Raw genomic sequence first — 17128 nt, 5'->3', positions numbered from 1 at the left:
TATCATACCAATTATTTCCTTAACAATGTCAAAAACCTACTCCTAAAGTCCATAATTACATTTAATTCCCCAAGAATGTTCATCCCAATAATGCCATATGCTCCATGTCAGAAAAGTCCCTCTCAGCCTCTTGGTTCCCATTTGGCATTCCAGTGTTTTTGAGACGCAGACATTCATTACCCATCGAGCCATGCCATACACTTGTGACCTCTGAGGGGGATTATCTGTAAACATCTCGCAGCAAGCCTCAGGGACACCAATCACCGAGCAGCTCCTGTGTCGACCAGACACAGTTGGCTAGCAGCTGTCTTTTATGTCTATGTGGGTTATAGGCCTTCACCATGAATCCAATATTAAATGAGACACTATTTCTGGCATCCTAGCTGGCAAGAATCTGTACTGTTCCATCTGGTCTTTCTTTCCCTGTATTTTGTTGAGAAAAAGTTTAAAAGTTACTTATTTGGAAGCAGCTAAATCATCTACCCACATTTGCTTGGTGCTTTTCCAGCCATAGGATTATTTTGGGCCAGAAGGTTTTCTCTAGACCTTTGTCTCATAATTGGGATTTTTATGGGTTTCAGAGGAACAGCCGTGTTAGTCTGTCTTCGCAAAAAGAAAAGGAGTACTTGTGGCACCTTAGAGACTAACCAATTTATTTGAGCATGAGCTTTCGTGAGCTACAGCTCACTTCATCGGATGCATACCGTGGAAACTGCAGAAGACATTATACCAGGAGGTATTGTTTCATGGTCTCTGTGTGTATATAATGTCTTCTGCAGTTTCCATGGTATGCATCCGATGAAGTGAGCTGTAGCTCACGAAAGCTCATGCTCAAATAAATTGGTTAGTCTCTAAGGTGCCACAAGTACTCCTTTTCTTTTTGGGATTTTTATGAAACTCTTCAGTCTGATTTTCTTATTCCTTAATGTATGCCCTGAGCTTTGTGACAGCAGACACACTTGCGGGATTTGAACAGCAGACTAGTGAGCTAGCGCGAAGTCTTGTCACTGACAGAGAGAACTTTCCAGCAAGTCAGGCCCCATTCAAGATCTCAGGGATCTGAGTAGACCCCCTGATTTTAATATATGTTAAAAATAAAGAAAATGGAAAGGCTAACTACTGTAAGCAGAGTCAGGATGAGCTCTACCCTGACATCTGGTGGCAAGTCGTGGGGGGTTGTGGAAAAGAACTTCAGGGGCTGATCTCATTTGCATAGGCACACCCACCCCACCTCGACAGTCTCTTTGGCTGTTGTAGGAGCCCCAGTTTCTCTGTTATTGGGGCAGGAAGAATAAACTGTTATTATCCTGATTATGCGAATCAAGGACAGTGGAACTTTACTTGGCCTTTTGTTATGATAGAGGGACTCATCATCAACTAAGCAGCACTTGTTAGGCAAGGGTCATGGGTTCCAAAACCCAGTGACTTGAGAGAGGTTGGGGATAGGTTTTAATGTCTGGTGGTATGGGCCCTAGGTGGGGGTCCTACATGCCAATGGCTTCTTCTCTTTGGACTATCAGAGCTAGTTTTGATTCCAATAGGAGTCTACTACAGGCTACTGAGCTGAATTCACTTTGGGCCAATGGTGCACCAGCACTGAGGCTCCCCTACTACAAGTTGAAATCACTAAAGAGCTAAAGTTACTAAGAGCTGAAATCACTGAGCATTGTGTTAAGTAGTGGGGGAGCCTGAAGATATATTGCGGAGCAGTTTGTGGGGTGGCTGGAGCAGCTCATGGGACGGCTGGTGAAACGGAGCAGAGCAGTTTGCGATATGGCTGGAGTGGCTTACGGGATGGTTGGTGGAGCAGAGTGGCTGGCGGAGCAGAGCGATTCATGGGTCAGCTGGTGGAGTGGAGCAGAGCAGAGCCCCATGGAGAGGTGGGGCAATTGGCTTTGGACCATGTAAGGTTCCCCTTAAGCCCTCCCATTTCCGCCCAGGTTGGGAGGTAAAACTCTGCAGATAAACTTTTGAACTCTGGGGGTGCACTGACCAGGGACAGAGACTTTTGGGTTGTTGGACTTTTGGGACCTTGGGTGACTTTTGGGTTGCTGGACTCAAAAACGAGAGACCCAATTTGCTTGGGGTGGGTTTTTGCTCATGGGTTGTGTTATGAATCCTGTTGGTGGTGTTTCCCCAACATAATACCACATTGTTTCTCTCTGTTATTAAAAGGCTTTTGCTAAACTCAGACTCTGTGCTTGCGAGAGGAGAAGTATTGACTCTTAGAGGTGCCCAGCGGGGGTGGTATATATTTGTCCCAGGTCACTGGGTGGGGGCTTGAGCCGGTTTCCATTGTGTTATTGGAATGGAACCCCTAGATCCTGAACCCGGCCCTTGTTGCTGCCAGCTCTGACGGGCAGAAGGGTTACACTACACTAACTATATTATTAAGAACTGGGTAAAACGGGGGTAGTTTTATTTTAACTGAGTTTGCACACTACCTGGGAATCAGTGAGGATATTCGTAGACTGTTTCTGATTCAATATTGCCAGCAGTGCAGCAAATGGCGGGCTGATTACATAACTTCATGTTTACAGTTGACACAAAATGGATGCCATTACCATAAGCTTTCGATTATAGGGGCAGGAAATTTATTCACATACGTGTATTATTGTATCTTTGCCCACAGTTTCCTTCTTCCTAAATCCACTATGGCTTGGAGTTCCTTTAACATATCTGTTCCTATTACGCCATATAGGCTATTATCCATTAGCCCAAATCTTCCGTGGAATGTTATTGTTCCCACTGGAAAAAAAACCTTCCATTCCATTAAAGCCCTGAACTCTCATTAATCTGGTTAGAGGCCAGAATCATGGCCATATATTTCTAGGCAGACACAAGAAAGAAGTGATGGCTCTGGTATCAACCAGTATTTGTTGCCTAACTAATCTGTTATTAATCACAGCATTTAAGAAAGGCCTTCCGCATCCATCCATTTCTAACTTCACTTAGCTTCTTAAATTCTGTCCAAAATATGTGGATATTCCTGCTGCTCCTGCCATTTTCCTCTCTATTCGCTGTGCTGCTTCCTAGATATGTATTAAAGAAATATGACTAAAGTTACCTATTATTCACAGTTGTATTTAGTAACCGTAAAACAAAATGATTTCATACACTACCTTAACGCTATCTTAAACCTATCTTCTATTTAACTTATTATACACAATAGAAAAATCAGTTATTCAAAATTAAAAGAAAAGAACTTATCTTATTTTCCAAAGCACATCATTCACAGTATCCATCAAGTAATGCAGTTGAGTGCTTACATCCAGTCTGAGGACTCCATATTTTCCCATTTCAAGAAAACCAAATTGAGCTTTTAACTCCCTCTTTCCTATTTTAATATGCATATACGAACTTATAGGGATTATACTTCACACCCGATTGATTCCAACTATTTCCCTTACTTGTGGTGCACAGTAAGGTAATAGGAGTATTTCCTGAAATTAGCAATGTTTAAAACAGAGCACGTGGCTCCTGTATCAATATAAATAATTTGTTGGAATAATCCCTTTTCAAAAGTCACAGGGACCAAAAGTCAGCCCCATTCATCTTTTATTAATTTGGTTATAATATCTGGATGCAATTCCAAAGGTAGAGGTTCTTTAGATATTGCATTCTCCACAGAAGGGAATTCAAATACTGAGAGTTTTAGAGGGGAAAGTTCAGATAATAAAGGTTCAAGGGAAGGATTTAAGGATGGTGAGGATTCAGGGGAAGGAGATTTTGGCAATGAGGCAGGTGGTAAGGGTTCAGGGGAAGGGGCTTTTAACAGTAAATAATCAGGGAGAAGAGGCTGAGGTAGTAAGCGTTCACAAGGAGAAAATCTAGACAATGAAGAATTAAAAGGAGAGAGAAGTTCACAGTTAAGATATGGTCCCAACAAAGGAAATGATTCAAAGAATGATGGTTCTAAGGGAGTAAATGTCTGTTTCTGATTCTGTTCCTGAGTCTCCTGCATCTCCTCCTCTGATATTTTCCTCCTTCACTGCCTTTTCTTATCTATATTTAAAAGAATACACTTACCACTACTTATTACACTAAACTTAAAATAACAAAAATAATTTCCTATTTCTAACTATATTGCATACTTAACTATATGTATACCTTTTTTCCCCTTACTGTTCCTTTTCAGAATTTCCCTTCCAGCACTTTAGCTGAGAAGAATGAAACCATTTTGACACCCTGACAAATGTCCAACTGATATACGGTGGGACTAGCTTTATTTACAATTCTAACAGGGCCAACCCACACTGGTCTGAGGATGTGGGCTTTTTCCTTTGTATACCTGTACATCACTATGTCCCCTATTTGCCACTCCTGTGGATGCAGGATCAGTCCCATCTTTTTATCCATTTGCTTTAAGTGCTAAGGCACCTGCCTATGCATATCTGCAATGGATTTCAAGAGCTGTTGCATCCACTGATCTGTTAATACTCTACACTGCAGCTCAGCTGGAGGCACCCCAGACACCCACCACTGTTCAGGCAGTCGCAATTCTCGCCCGTTCATGGCTTTAAATGGGGTTATGCCATATGATGCTACAGTTCCCCTAATGGCCATTAAAACCAATGGGAGTTGCTGGTTCCAATCCTTTCCCTGAAAATTTACCACTTTCCTTAGGGCTGTCTTTATGGTTCTATTCATTCTTTCCACCTGTTCTGAGCTTTGGGGATTCCTGCTATATGAAAGCTTTGCTTAATACCAAATGCCTGACAAAGTCCCTTTGTGATTTCTCCCACAAAATGTGGTCCCTCATCTGAATCAATTTCTTAGGGAATACCCCATCATGTTATCACCTGCTTAGCTGAGACACGAGCCGTAGTTAGAGTGGTATTGTTTCTTGCAGGTATTGCTTCCACCCATTTTGTGAAAGCATCCACTATTACCAAACAATACTGATTTCCTTTTGCAGTTTTACCTAGAGGACCAATATAACCAATTTGTATTCTAGCTCAGGGACCCACTATTCTTTCATGACCCAAGGGTTCTTTTACCACTTTAGAATCCGCATTATTTGCAGCACAAGACAAACAATTATTTACATACTGCTCTATATCAGTTATCATACTTGGCCACCATCCTCTTGCTTGCAGACTGCTGAGAGTTTTCTCTACACGTAAATGTCCATTATTTTGGGCTAGAGCTATCATTTCTAACTTTATTTCTGCTGGAACAAGCCATCCTGGCACATTTTCTCCCATTTTAGTAGCTAAAATTAGTCATGTGTCATGCTCCCAAATTTTCCACCCTTGTTATTCCCCTTTTGTTACAAGCCGTTTTATTTCTGGATCTGTATTCTGTAGGGATATTAGATCTACCTGTCCTATTTTATCCCCTTCTAGTGTCACTGTTGGAGCTATTTGGAATTTTGACTGCCACAATATCCCTCTTTTGCTCCTATTTTAGCCTCCCCATCTGCTCTAGCATTCCACTGAGATTCCTCAGTGTGCTTCTGGTGAGTTTTAACTTTTCCCATTTGCACTAGCTGTTCTCTTTGCTGTGCTAGACTCCAAAGATAAGACAATTTTTTTAGCATGTGCAACAGGCTGATTGTCTGCTGAGCTCATCCATCTTTTCTTCCACTGGGCCATCCAATCTACCACAGCTCTTAGTACCTGTAAATATAGCTACTGCCTTATCTACCAGTGTGTTTTCCAGTGCTACTGTTATTGCTAAGATTTCAGCTGCTTGTGCTGAATGAGGTATGCATTGTCCCTTGAAAACACTTCCATCAGAAATTCTCACTGTTGCATATCCTGTGCAGGGCTTTTCCTCACTATAGTAGTTCCCCTCCACAAACCAAATGCCACTTACCTTTTCCTTTATATCCCCCTGCTCCACCTTCAAACCTATATTACTGCTCCACCTTCAAACAATAACGGTTCCTCTGGCAGGATTTCGGGCAGGGGACACTCACGATGTTCCCCTTCAATCATGAGCCTGTATGGGACTGGGGAGAAAACTGGCACCTTTTCCATATTTACATTTTGTTTAACAATGTCAATGTCCATTTAAAAAGAAAAGGAGTACTTGTGGCACCTTAGAGACTAACCAATTTATTTGAGCTAACCCTTCTGCGCATCAGAGTTGGCAGCAACAAGGACCGGGTTCAGTATCTAGGGGTTCCATTCCAATAACACAAAGCAAAACCGGCTCAAGCCCCCACCCAGTGACCTGGGACAAATATATACCACCCCTGCTGGGCGCCTCCAAGAGGCAATACTTCCCCTCTCGCAAGCACAGAGTCTGAGTGTAGCAAAAAGCCTTTTAATAACACAGAGAAACAATGTGGCATTATGTTGGGGAAACACCACCAACAGGATACATAACACAACCCATGAGCAAAAAACCCACCCCAGACAAACTGGGGCATGCCCCTTTCCCTTTGGTTCTTGAGTCCAGCAACCCCAAATCACCCAAAGTCCCAAAAGTCCTTCCTATCATTGGTGCCCACGTGGAGAAGCAGGAAGGGGTAGCGATCCGAGGGCTTGATGAGTCTCGGCAGTCTCTCCGTCACATCGCAAATCTTAGCCCCTGGCAAGCAGCAGACTTCTCGGTTTTCCCGGTCAGGGCGGCAGATAGATGACTCAGTCCCCCGGAGGAGAGAGTCCCCGACCACCACCACCTGCCTTCTCCTCTTGGGAGTGGTGGTCGTGGAACCCCCAACCTCAGGACAGCGCATCTCATGCCTTCCAACCAGCGGAGTCTCCTTCTGCTTTCTTGCCCCAGACATATCATCTGGTCCACTCTCCGCAACGATACCTGTGGAGAGAACATGAAAGCGGTTAGTTACCTGTGTCTGTGTTACTGGAACCCAGACATTCCGCTTACCTCTTCTGGAGGTCACATGTTGCCAAGCTTCTTCACTGGCCTCTTGGCTCCTCTGTGCAACCTGCTCTATATCTGTAGAGCTTTGTGCCCCTAGAAGCCTATCCTGAGTTTCGTCCAGGAAATCCTCAGTTTCCCGTATGCAACGCAGGGTCGTTATCTGTTGCTCCAGACCTTCAATCTTCTCTTCCAATATGGAGACCAGCTTGCACTTTGTACAGACAAAGTCGCTTCTGTCCTGTGGAAGAAAGACAAACATGGCACATCCAGTGCAGGTCACAACAGCTGAACCCCCCCCCCTTCCATATCACCTTCCTACTACGAGCTTCCTCAGAGCAGTTTGCAAGACGTAAGCCTCACTGGGCTCACTCCAGGCGAACTCCCAGGCAAACTCCTGCTGTGAGCTGCTCTGCTGTCCCCGCTGCTCAGCTGGTTCTCCGCCGCTCAGCTGGTTCGCGAAGCTCTGGCTATTTTTAAACAGCCAGGCTTCCCTGTCGCAAACAAAGATCATTCAGAGGCTTTACAATCGTAGCATAGTTTTTCACAAATCTGCGGTAGTATCCACTAAATCCAAGAAAGGTCTTGAGTTCTCTGTAGTTACTTGGACGTGGCCATGTAGTGAGTGCTTCTATTTTATCAGGATCAGTACTCACACCCTCTTGGGACACGATGTGACCCACATACTTCACTGAGGTTCTGGAGAACTGGCATTTGTCAATTGAAAGCTTCAGACCATAATCCTCCAACCTATCAAGCACTTTAAGAAGTCTTTCTTCATGCTCCTCTAAGGTTCTTCCAAACACAATCAGGTCATCCAAATAAACTAACACTTGCAGTAAATTCATGTCTCCCACAACTTTCTCCATGAGACGTTGAAAGGTGGCAGGTGCTCCAGAAATCCCTTGGGGCATGCGTTCGAACTGATAAAACCCTAATGGGCAGATGAAGGCTGTCTTCTCCTTATCTTCTTCTCCCAGAGGGATCTGGTAGTATCCACTTCGAAGATCCAACACAGAGAACCACTGGCTTCCCAGTAAACAGTCTAAGGCATCTTGCACTCGAGGCACAGTGTACTGGTCGACCACAGTACGGCTGTTTAGGGTGCAGTAGTCAATACACATCCGGATTTTCCCATTCTTTTTACGGACTACCACAATGGGTGAGGCGTATAGGTTGCGGGACTCTGTAATGATGCCATTCACAGCCAGCTCCTGAAGATGATGTTGCACATCTTCCATCTCAGAGAGAGGAATCTTCCTAGATCTCTCCCTGAAAGGTCGAGAGTCATTTAGTCTGATATTGTGCTCTACTCCTTTTGCACATCCCACATCCCACTCACGAAAGCGTATGCTCAAATAAATTGGTTAGTCTCTAAGGTGCCACAAGTACTCCTTTTCTTTTTGCGAATACAGACTAACACAGCTGTTACTCTGAAAAATGTCCATTTAGCTAACCAGGGGCTAGAAACATGACCCTCGTTAATTTTTCCTATCAATAAATATTTTACTGGAGAGTGGGATGTTTTAAGAAATACCTCAGCTTTCAAATTAATTAACTCTTTTTCCCTTTCTTCTTTCTCCTCTATTAACTTCTGTATCTCTATTTTTAACTTATCTGTAAGGGAGTCCAAAACTATTGCTATCATCTGTAACCCCTGAAAAAATTCCTTTTCCATTAGGCTTAATCCACTGTTCCCAGTGCTAACACAACTGTCTATAAGCACCAGGTCCCATGAAAGCACCTTCTTTCCAAGAACCTTTTACCTCTTGCTTAACAAAATCCTGTATCCCATTTCCTAACATTATTTCTGAATTGTAACTGCTACTTAAGCTTTTCTTTTGCTGTGATTTTGATGTTACTTGCTTAGCCAGGTAATGGTCTCAGGTATAATAATCCCAGCCACACCTAAATTGTAAATTCTTTAACAACTGTTGCAGGAACACAGACTATTGCAGGAACATGGGTTGCAACCCTGGAAAGGGATAGCTCAGTGGTTTGAGCATTGGCCTGCTAAACCCAGGGTTGTGAGTTCAATCCTTGAGGGGGCCATTTAGGGGTCTGGGGCAAAAATTGGGGATTGGTCCTGCTTTGAGCAGGGGGTTGGACTAGATGACCTCCTGAGGTCCCTTCCAAGCCTGATATTCTATTATATCCTCTCTCACCTGCAGGACTGTGCTATGGCTACAATTGTCTTGTGATAAGGGTATCGGCTCATCAGCAATCTACTTTGCCTCTTATGCCACCAATTCCTACCTGGGCTACAATCATCCATCCGACTACAACTGCTTGTGGTCTCCACAGGAACTAATCGCAGTTGCTCGGTCACTTATGATGAACCTCACTGTCTCTTATACCGCTGATCCTATTATTGCCTCCCTCCTACCAATCCACACAAGGGATCAACAGTGTCTAGGGGATTAGTGATGTCAGTAGCGGGTCTAAACATAAATAGGGATTGTGCTACTAACCTCCCCTTCATATTTTGTTCCTCAGTGATGGAACCCTGACTCCCTTTCAATCAGGTTCCCTTTCCCTCAGGATCCTTCAATGATTGCTCCAGGACAGTGGTGGGCAACCTGCAGCCCATCAGGGTAATCCACTGGCGGGCTGCAAGACAGTTTGTTTACATTGACCATCCGCAGGCATGGCCGCCTGCAGCTCCCAGTGGCTGTGGTTCACCGTTCCCGGCCAATGGCAGCTGTGGGATGCAGCAGGCAATGGGGATTCTTGCTGGCTTCCCGGCTCTTCCTGTATGGCTCTCTTCTTCTCAGATACAGCCTCTGAACTCCAAAAGTGCTGCTGTCAGCTGGCCTTTTATGCTACATTGTAGCTCTTTTTTTTAATATAGCTTCCTATTCTTAGCTACATTTGCCTCACTCACACATGCTTAGTCTTGACCATTACCTCAGAATTCTGATTGACAGCTCTGATCTTTAAAACAAGTTGTGACTGGTAGGAGTGGGTTCTGACCAGCTAGAGGCTTAACTGACTGACCTTTCAGTCACCCCTTACTACACATGATCAATAATTGCCAATCTTGCACACGCTCACTGCTGTCCTTCATGTGATTCTGTCAAGCCACACCCACATCCACTTGGCTCTTTGCCCAGGCACCTTGTCATAAATATAAAGGGAAGGGTAAACACCTTTAAATCCCTCCTGGCCAGAGAAAAAACCCTTTCACCTGTAAAGGGTTAAGAAGCTAAGATAACCTCACTGGCACCTGACCAGAATGACCAATGAGGAGACAAGATACTTTCAAAGCTGGAGGGGGATGGAAAAACAAAGGGTTCTCTCTGTCTGTGTGATGCTTTTGCCAGGACCAGAGCAGGAATGCAGGTCAGAACTCCTGTAAAGAGTTAGTAAGCAATCTAGTTAGAGATGCGTTAGATTCTGTTTTGTTTAAATGGCTGATAAAATAAGTTGTGCTGATTGGGATGTATATTCCTGTTTTTGTGTCTTTTTGTAACTTAAGGTTTTGCCAAGAGGGATTCTCTATGTTTTGAATCAGATTACCCTGTAAGGTATTTACCATCCTGATTTTACTGATTCTTTTACTTTTTCTTTAATTAAAATTCTTCTTTTAAGAACCTGATTGCTTTTCATTGTCTTAGATCCAAGGGTTTGGGTCTGTGTTCACCTATGCAAATTGGTGAGGATTTTTATCAAGCCTTCCCCAGGAAAGGGGGTGTAGAGCTTGGGGGGTTATTTTGGTGGGGGAGACATTTCCAAGTGGGCACTTCCCCTGTTCTTTGTGTAACACTTTGGTGGTAGCAGCTTTTAACCTAAGCTGGTAAGACTAAGCTTAGGGGGTCTTTCATGCAGGTCCCCACATCTGTACCCTAGAGTTCAGAGTGGGGAAGGAACCTTGACACACCTCTTTAAAGAAATCCTAAATTCTTACTGAGCATGCTCAGGGTCTCAGCATCCATCTAAGAGTGGAATGATTTTTGCTTATTCAGAATGGAGATCAGAAATGCAAAACAGAGGCTACAGAATTTTCTCTGGTAATAATCTGAATGCACAAATATAGTTTTTTGTGACTACACATACACCAACCATGGTTCTCACAGGCCAGTGTATGTGAAGCTGGGGGTTTTCTTGCTGCCCCCCAGAGTGAGATGGTAGGGGTGCTGATGTGACCCAGTGGTACCATGTGATATGTTATGGCACATAGGAAGCAGCAACCATGGAGTTTTCCTAGGACTGAAAAGGGTAGAGAGTTTGGGATTTTTGGATCTGTAGGTCAACCACGGTCTGCAGCATTTGGGTTTGCTGCCTAAGAAGACAGATTTTATCCTGGTTCATCTCCCTCTCGTTGTCCTGCTGGGGCTCCTGGACCTTTTTCCTGTCCTCTGTCTTTCTCCATGCCATCTGTCATATTGGCCTTCCAAGTCCTTTGTTCAGAGTGAAATGCAATACTGGCTTAGTCCTATTCTTTTTCTTCCTCGTCAGGGTCAGTTATGCTGCAGGTGTGGAGGGGACACCCTTCAAGGCCACCACAGCAGAAGCTGCTGATAAAAACAGAAGGATGTACCCCTGGATTTACGGTCACAACAGAAAGGAAAAAAATCATAGAATCATAGAATATCAGAGTTAGAAGGGACCTCTGGAGGTCATCTAGTCCAACCCCCTGCCCAGAGCAGGACCAATCCCAACTAAATCATCCCAGCCAGGGCTTTGTCAAGCCTGACCTTAAAAACTTCTAAGGAAGGAGATTCCACCACCTCCCTAGATAATGCATTCCAGTGTTTCACCACCCTCCTAGTGAAAAAGTTTTTCCTAATATCCAACCTAAATCTCCCCCACTGCAACTTGAGACCATTACTCCTTGTCCTGTCATCTGCTATCACTGAGAATAGTCTAGATCCATCCCCTTTGGATCCACCTTTCAGGTAGTTAAAAGCAGCTATTAAATCCCCTCTCATTCTTCTCTTCCGTAGACTAAACAATCCCAGTTCCCTCAGCCTTTCCTCATAACTCATGTATTCCAGACCCTTAATCATTTTTGTTGCCCTTCGCTGGACTCTCTCCAATTTATCCACATCCTTCTTATAGTGTGGAGCCCAAAACTGGACACAGTACTCCAGATGAGGCCTCACCAATGTCAAATAGAGGGGATTGATCACGTCCCTCGATCTGCTGGCTATGCCCCTACTTATACATCCCAAAATGCCATTGGCCTTCTTGGCAACAAGGGCACACTGTTGACTCATATCCAGCTTCTTGTCCACTGTCACCCCTAGGTCCTTCTCTGCAGAACTGCTGCCTAGCCATTCGGTCCCTAGTCTGTAGCGGTGCATGGGATTCTTCCGTCCTAAGTGCAGGACTCTGCACTTGTCCTTGTTGAACCTCATCAGATTTCTTTTGGCCCAATCCTCCAATTTGTCTAGGTCCCTCTGTAACCTATCCCTACCCTCCAGTGTATCTACCACTCCTCCCAGTTTAGTGTCATCCACAAATTTGCTGACGGTGCAATCCACACCATCCTCCAGATCATTAATGAAGATATTGAACAAAACCGGCCCCAGGACCGACCCTTGGGGCACTCCGCTAGATACCGGCTGCCAACTAGACATGGAGCCATTGATCACTACCCGTTGAGCCCAACAATCTAGCCAACTTTCTACCCACCTTCTAGTGCATCCATCCAGCCCATACTTCTTTAACTTGCTGACAAGAATACTGTGGGAGACCGTGTCAAAAGCTTTACTAAAGTCGAGGAACAACACGTCCACTGTTTTCCCTTCATCCACAGAACCAGTTATCTCATCATCGAAGACAATTAGGTTAGTCGGGCATGACTTTCCCTTGGTGAATCCATGCTGACTGTTCCTGATCACTTTCCTCTCCTCTAAGTGCTTCAGAATTGATTCCTTGAGGACATGCTCCATGATTTTTCCGGGGACTGAGGTGAGGCTGACCAGCCTGTAGTTCCCAGGATCTTCCTTCTTCCCTTTTTTAAAGTTGGGCACTACATTAGCCTTTTTCCAGTCTTCCGGGACTTCCCCTGATGGCCATGAGTTTTCAAAGATGATGGACAATGGCTCTGCAATCACATCCGCCAATTCCTTAAGCACTCTCAGATGCAACGCATCCGGCCCCATGGACTTGTGCACGTCCAGTTTTTCTAAATAGCCCCGAACCACTTCTTCCTTCACAGAGGGCTTGCCACCTCCTCCCCATGCTGTGCTGTCCAGTGCAGTGGTCTGGGAGCTGACCTTGTTCATGAAGACAGAGACAAAAAAAGCATTGAGTACATTAGCTTTTTCCACATCCTCTGTCACTAGGTTGCCTCTCTCATTCAGTAAGGGGCCCACACTTCCCTTGGCTTTCTTCTTGTTGCCAACATACCTGAAGCATACCTGAAGAAACCCTTCTTGTTACTCTTAACATTCCTCGCTAGCTGCAACTCCAGGTGTGATTTAGCCTTCCTGATTTCATTCCTACATGCCTGAGCAATATTTATATGCTCATCCCTGGTCATTTGTCCAATCTTCCACTTCTTGTAAGCCTCTTTTTTGTGTTTAAGATCAGTAAGGATTTCACTGTTAAGCCAAGCTGGTCGCCTGCCATATTTACTATTCTTTATACACATCGGGATGGTTTGTCCCTGTAACCCCAATAAGGATTCTTTAAAATACAGCCAGCTCTCCTGGACTCCTTTCCCCCTCATGTTATTCTCCCAGGGGATCCTGCCCATCAGTTCCTGGAGGGAGTCAAAGTCTGCTTTTCTGAAGTCCAGGGTCCGTATTCTGCTGCTCTCCTTTCTTCCCTGTGTCAGGATCCTGAACTCGACCATCTCATGGTCACTGCCTCCCAGGTTCCCATCCACTTTTGCTTCCCCTACTAATTCTTCCTGGTTTGTGAGCAGCAGGTCAAGAAGAGCTCCGCCCCTAGTTAGTTCCTCCAGCACTTGGACCAGGAAATTGTCCCCTACAGTTTCCAAAAACTTCCTGGATTGTCTGTGCACCGCTGTATTGCTCTTTGTATTATATATTGTATAATCTTCAAAACACCCTTCCCTTATTCCCATAAACACTTTTCAATAAGAAATGCTTGCTGACACATCAGCTATGGAGAACCTTGGTACAGCACTGCTCTCCAGCCCCAGCTGTGATGAGTAAGGCCTGGAAGGGGCCGGGTGGAGGATTTTCTGTTGCTATACAATTTTGGTCCCTATTTCAAAGCTATGAGCATAGGGCAATGGCACTGAATATTGGAACTATTTTCCACAAGCAGTGGCGATTTTAGATGACATCTCACTCCTGAGAGTCACAAAGGCACAGAGAGCACAGCCGCTACTCGTGTTTGGAAGCTGCCTGGGCCCATATGCTGCTGCCTGTTTATTGCAGTGGTGACAGTAGGGTGACCAGATATCCCGATTTCATAGGGACAGTCCCAATATTTGGGGCTTTGTTTTATATAGGCACCTATTACCCCCAACCTCCTTCCCAATCTTTCACACTTGCTGTCTGGTCACCCTAGGTGACAGCCAAACTTACCACAGAGTGGCATAGGAAAGTGTCCTACCAGGGAGGAAGACATAAGGTTACCATCCCTCAAAACCTCCAGGAAAGGACTGCAGAGTATCTCCATGAAAGTTTAATCGAGATCTCTCAGAAAGGTAAAAGGGACATAACCGCATATATAAATACTCTGCTCCATATGCTCCTTCCTACTGCCTAACCCAACAGGGGAATGAAAAGCAGATGCCACACCTGCAATCTGTAACCCATGGGCAGTGGAGTGTAATTGTGACCAGATCCCAATCACTGTCACAGGAAATAGGACAATGTGGGACAGCTGATGGAGGGCTGTTAAGGTCAACACTTGTCAAGCAGCATCTACATTTGTGTAAGCAGGGTCAGGATGAGCTCCACCCTGACATCTAGTGGTGAGTTTGTGGCAAGTTGCAGAAAAAAACTTCAGGGGCTGATCTCATTTGCATAGGCACACCCACCCCGCCTAGCATGAGCCCATAGCTGCCCAAATGGTCACTTTGGCTGCTGTGGGATCCCCAGTGTCTCTGCTATTGGGGCAGGAAGAATACATTGTTATTATCCTGATTATGTGAATCAAGGACAGTGGAACTGTACTTGGCCTTTTGTTATGATGGAGGGGCTCGCCATCAACTAAGTAGCACTCGCTAGGCAAGGGACATGGGTTCCAAAATTCAGTGAATTGAGAATGGCTGGGGACAGGTATTAATACTTGGGGGTGTGGGCCCTTTAGTGAAGGTCTGAAATGTCAATTGCTCCTTCTCCCTGGTATGTCAGAGCTAATTTGGGGCCTGTTAGGAGTCTAGCTACAGGTGCTGACCTGAATTTGCTTTGTGCTTATGGTGTACCAGTACTGAGGCTCCCACTACTACAAGCTGAAATCATTAAAGAGCTAAAATTACTGAGCACTGTGTTAAGTAGTGGGGAGCCTGAAGATATATTGCTGGGCAGTGAGCAGAGCTGTTTGTGGGATGGTGGGAGCTGCTTGTGGGATGGCAGGACTGGTGGGGTGGGGCAGAGCAGCTCAGCTCAGCTCAGCTCGTGGGACAGCTGGTGGACTGGATTGGAGTGCAGCCCTATAGAGAGGTGGGGCAGTCCACTTTGGATCATGTAAGGTGCCCCTTACCTCTTACACACACACATGCACACACACACACACACCTTTTCACCCAGGCTGGGGAGTAACACTCTGCAGATGAACTTTTGAACTCTGGTCCTGGGCTTTTGGGTTGTTGGACTTTTGGGACTTTGGGTGATCTTTGGGTTGCTGGACTCAAGAGCCAGAGGGAAAGGACATGGCCCAATCTGCTGGGGTGGGTCTTTGCTCATGGTTTGGTTGATGAATCCTAGCTGTGGTGTTTTCCCAATTTAATGCTGATGTCGTTTACCTCATGTTGTTAAAGATTTTCTGCTACACCAAGACTCTGTGCTTGCCAGAGGGGAAGTATTGCCTCTTTGAGGTGTCCAGGGGTGTGTGTAAGATTTTCCCAGGTCACTGGGTGAGGGCTCGAGCCGGTTTTGCATTTGCTTTGTTGAGAGGGAACCCCTGTGTACTGAACCTGGCCCTTGCTGCTATCAACTCGTCCTGGCAGAAGGGTTACATTTGCATTGTATTGACTTCAGTAGGTCGACCTTGGCTTTACACCATTCGGAGAGGTGGTTTTATTGCATCACTGTAATGAGGATCTTATGTCGGCCAGATACAATTTTGCATGTAGAGACGTTCACAAATAAGGCAACAAAAGGTGACTTACGTTGACCTAATTTTGTTGCGTAGATCAGGGCTGAGGGCTTGATTCGTCACTGCCTTACCCACAGCTTTTTACACTCACATAGCAAAGGTGTTAGTGACTACAGTGGAGAACTGGGGCCTCAGGTTATAAAGAGGAGCTCTGCCCTTCCTGTCTGGCTTTCTGGAAAGCCATCTACAAAGAAGGAGATCATGTAGACAATCTATTCAGAGAACTTCAGTTACTGATAAGCAACCTACTTACAGTGGGAATGTGAGGCTGGTTTGGAAGGATAGCATTAGAAAATGAAATTCTCTCTCCCTTAAGTAAATTCTTCTACCCCTTGTTCTATCACTGGGCTTCAGATTCTATGCTGCATAGCGTAATATTCTTTAGAAAGGAAGGGAGAATACTAAGCAAAGAAAAAGATGTTGGACAACTTTAGCAAACCCTCAGCTGGAGTAGGAAAGAAAGAGATTCAAGCAGTAATTACCAGAGTTTAACTACACTGCTATTATTGACATTAGAACAATCATAAAAGCCAAATAAGGTTAGTCTGCAAAATTGAATTATTTTACATCTTCAAACAGAAAAAGCCTAAACAGGAAGAGAACATATCTAAATACAAATAATTTAATGCTAACAGAAAAGCTATCTATACCGAAACAGATTAACTTATTATGCAGAAAGTTATAATATCACCAATGGAATTTGTATCCAAATCTGCAAGGGTTTAACTTGGAATGAACAAAATCTTTTGACTTTATCAGAGGCAGAGTATTTAATCTGTTCAAAAATCAAACAGAGCTTTGCTGGAAAAGAAGACAGCTGCATAAGCAGTGATTTGAGTTCAGAATGAAGAAAATAAAACCTTTGTCATTGTCTTCGGGTTAGAGGCACTTTACTCAAAAAACTTGTGCACACTGCTTCAGATAAAAGATCAGGTTCTTTCCCCTCTTTAATGTCAGTTGTTAAACAGTGTGTTAGTGTTGACGTGTGATAATAGCTGAGCTTCCATGCCAAAAATACAGGAGGAGTTCTTTGTACCATTTTGTAGGGATG

The sequence above is a fragment of the Lepidochelys olivacea genome, assembly GCF_965140295.1.
Source record: "Lepidochelys olivacea isolate rLepOli2 genome assembly, chromosome: 5".
NCBI classification, from domain to species: Eukaryota; Metazoa; Chordata; order Testudines; family Cheloniidae; genus Lepidochelys; species Lepidochelys olivacea.
This window is presented reverse-complemented; position numbering follows the sequence as displayed.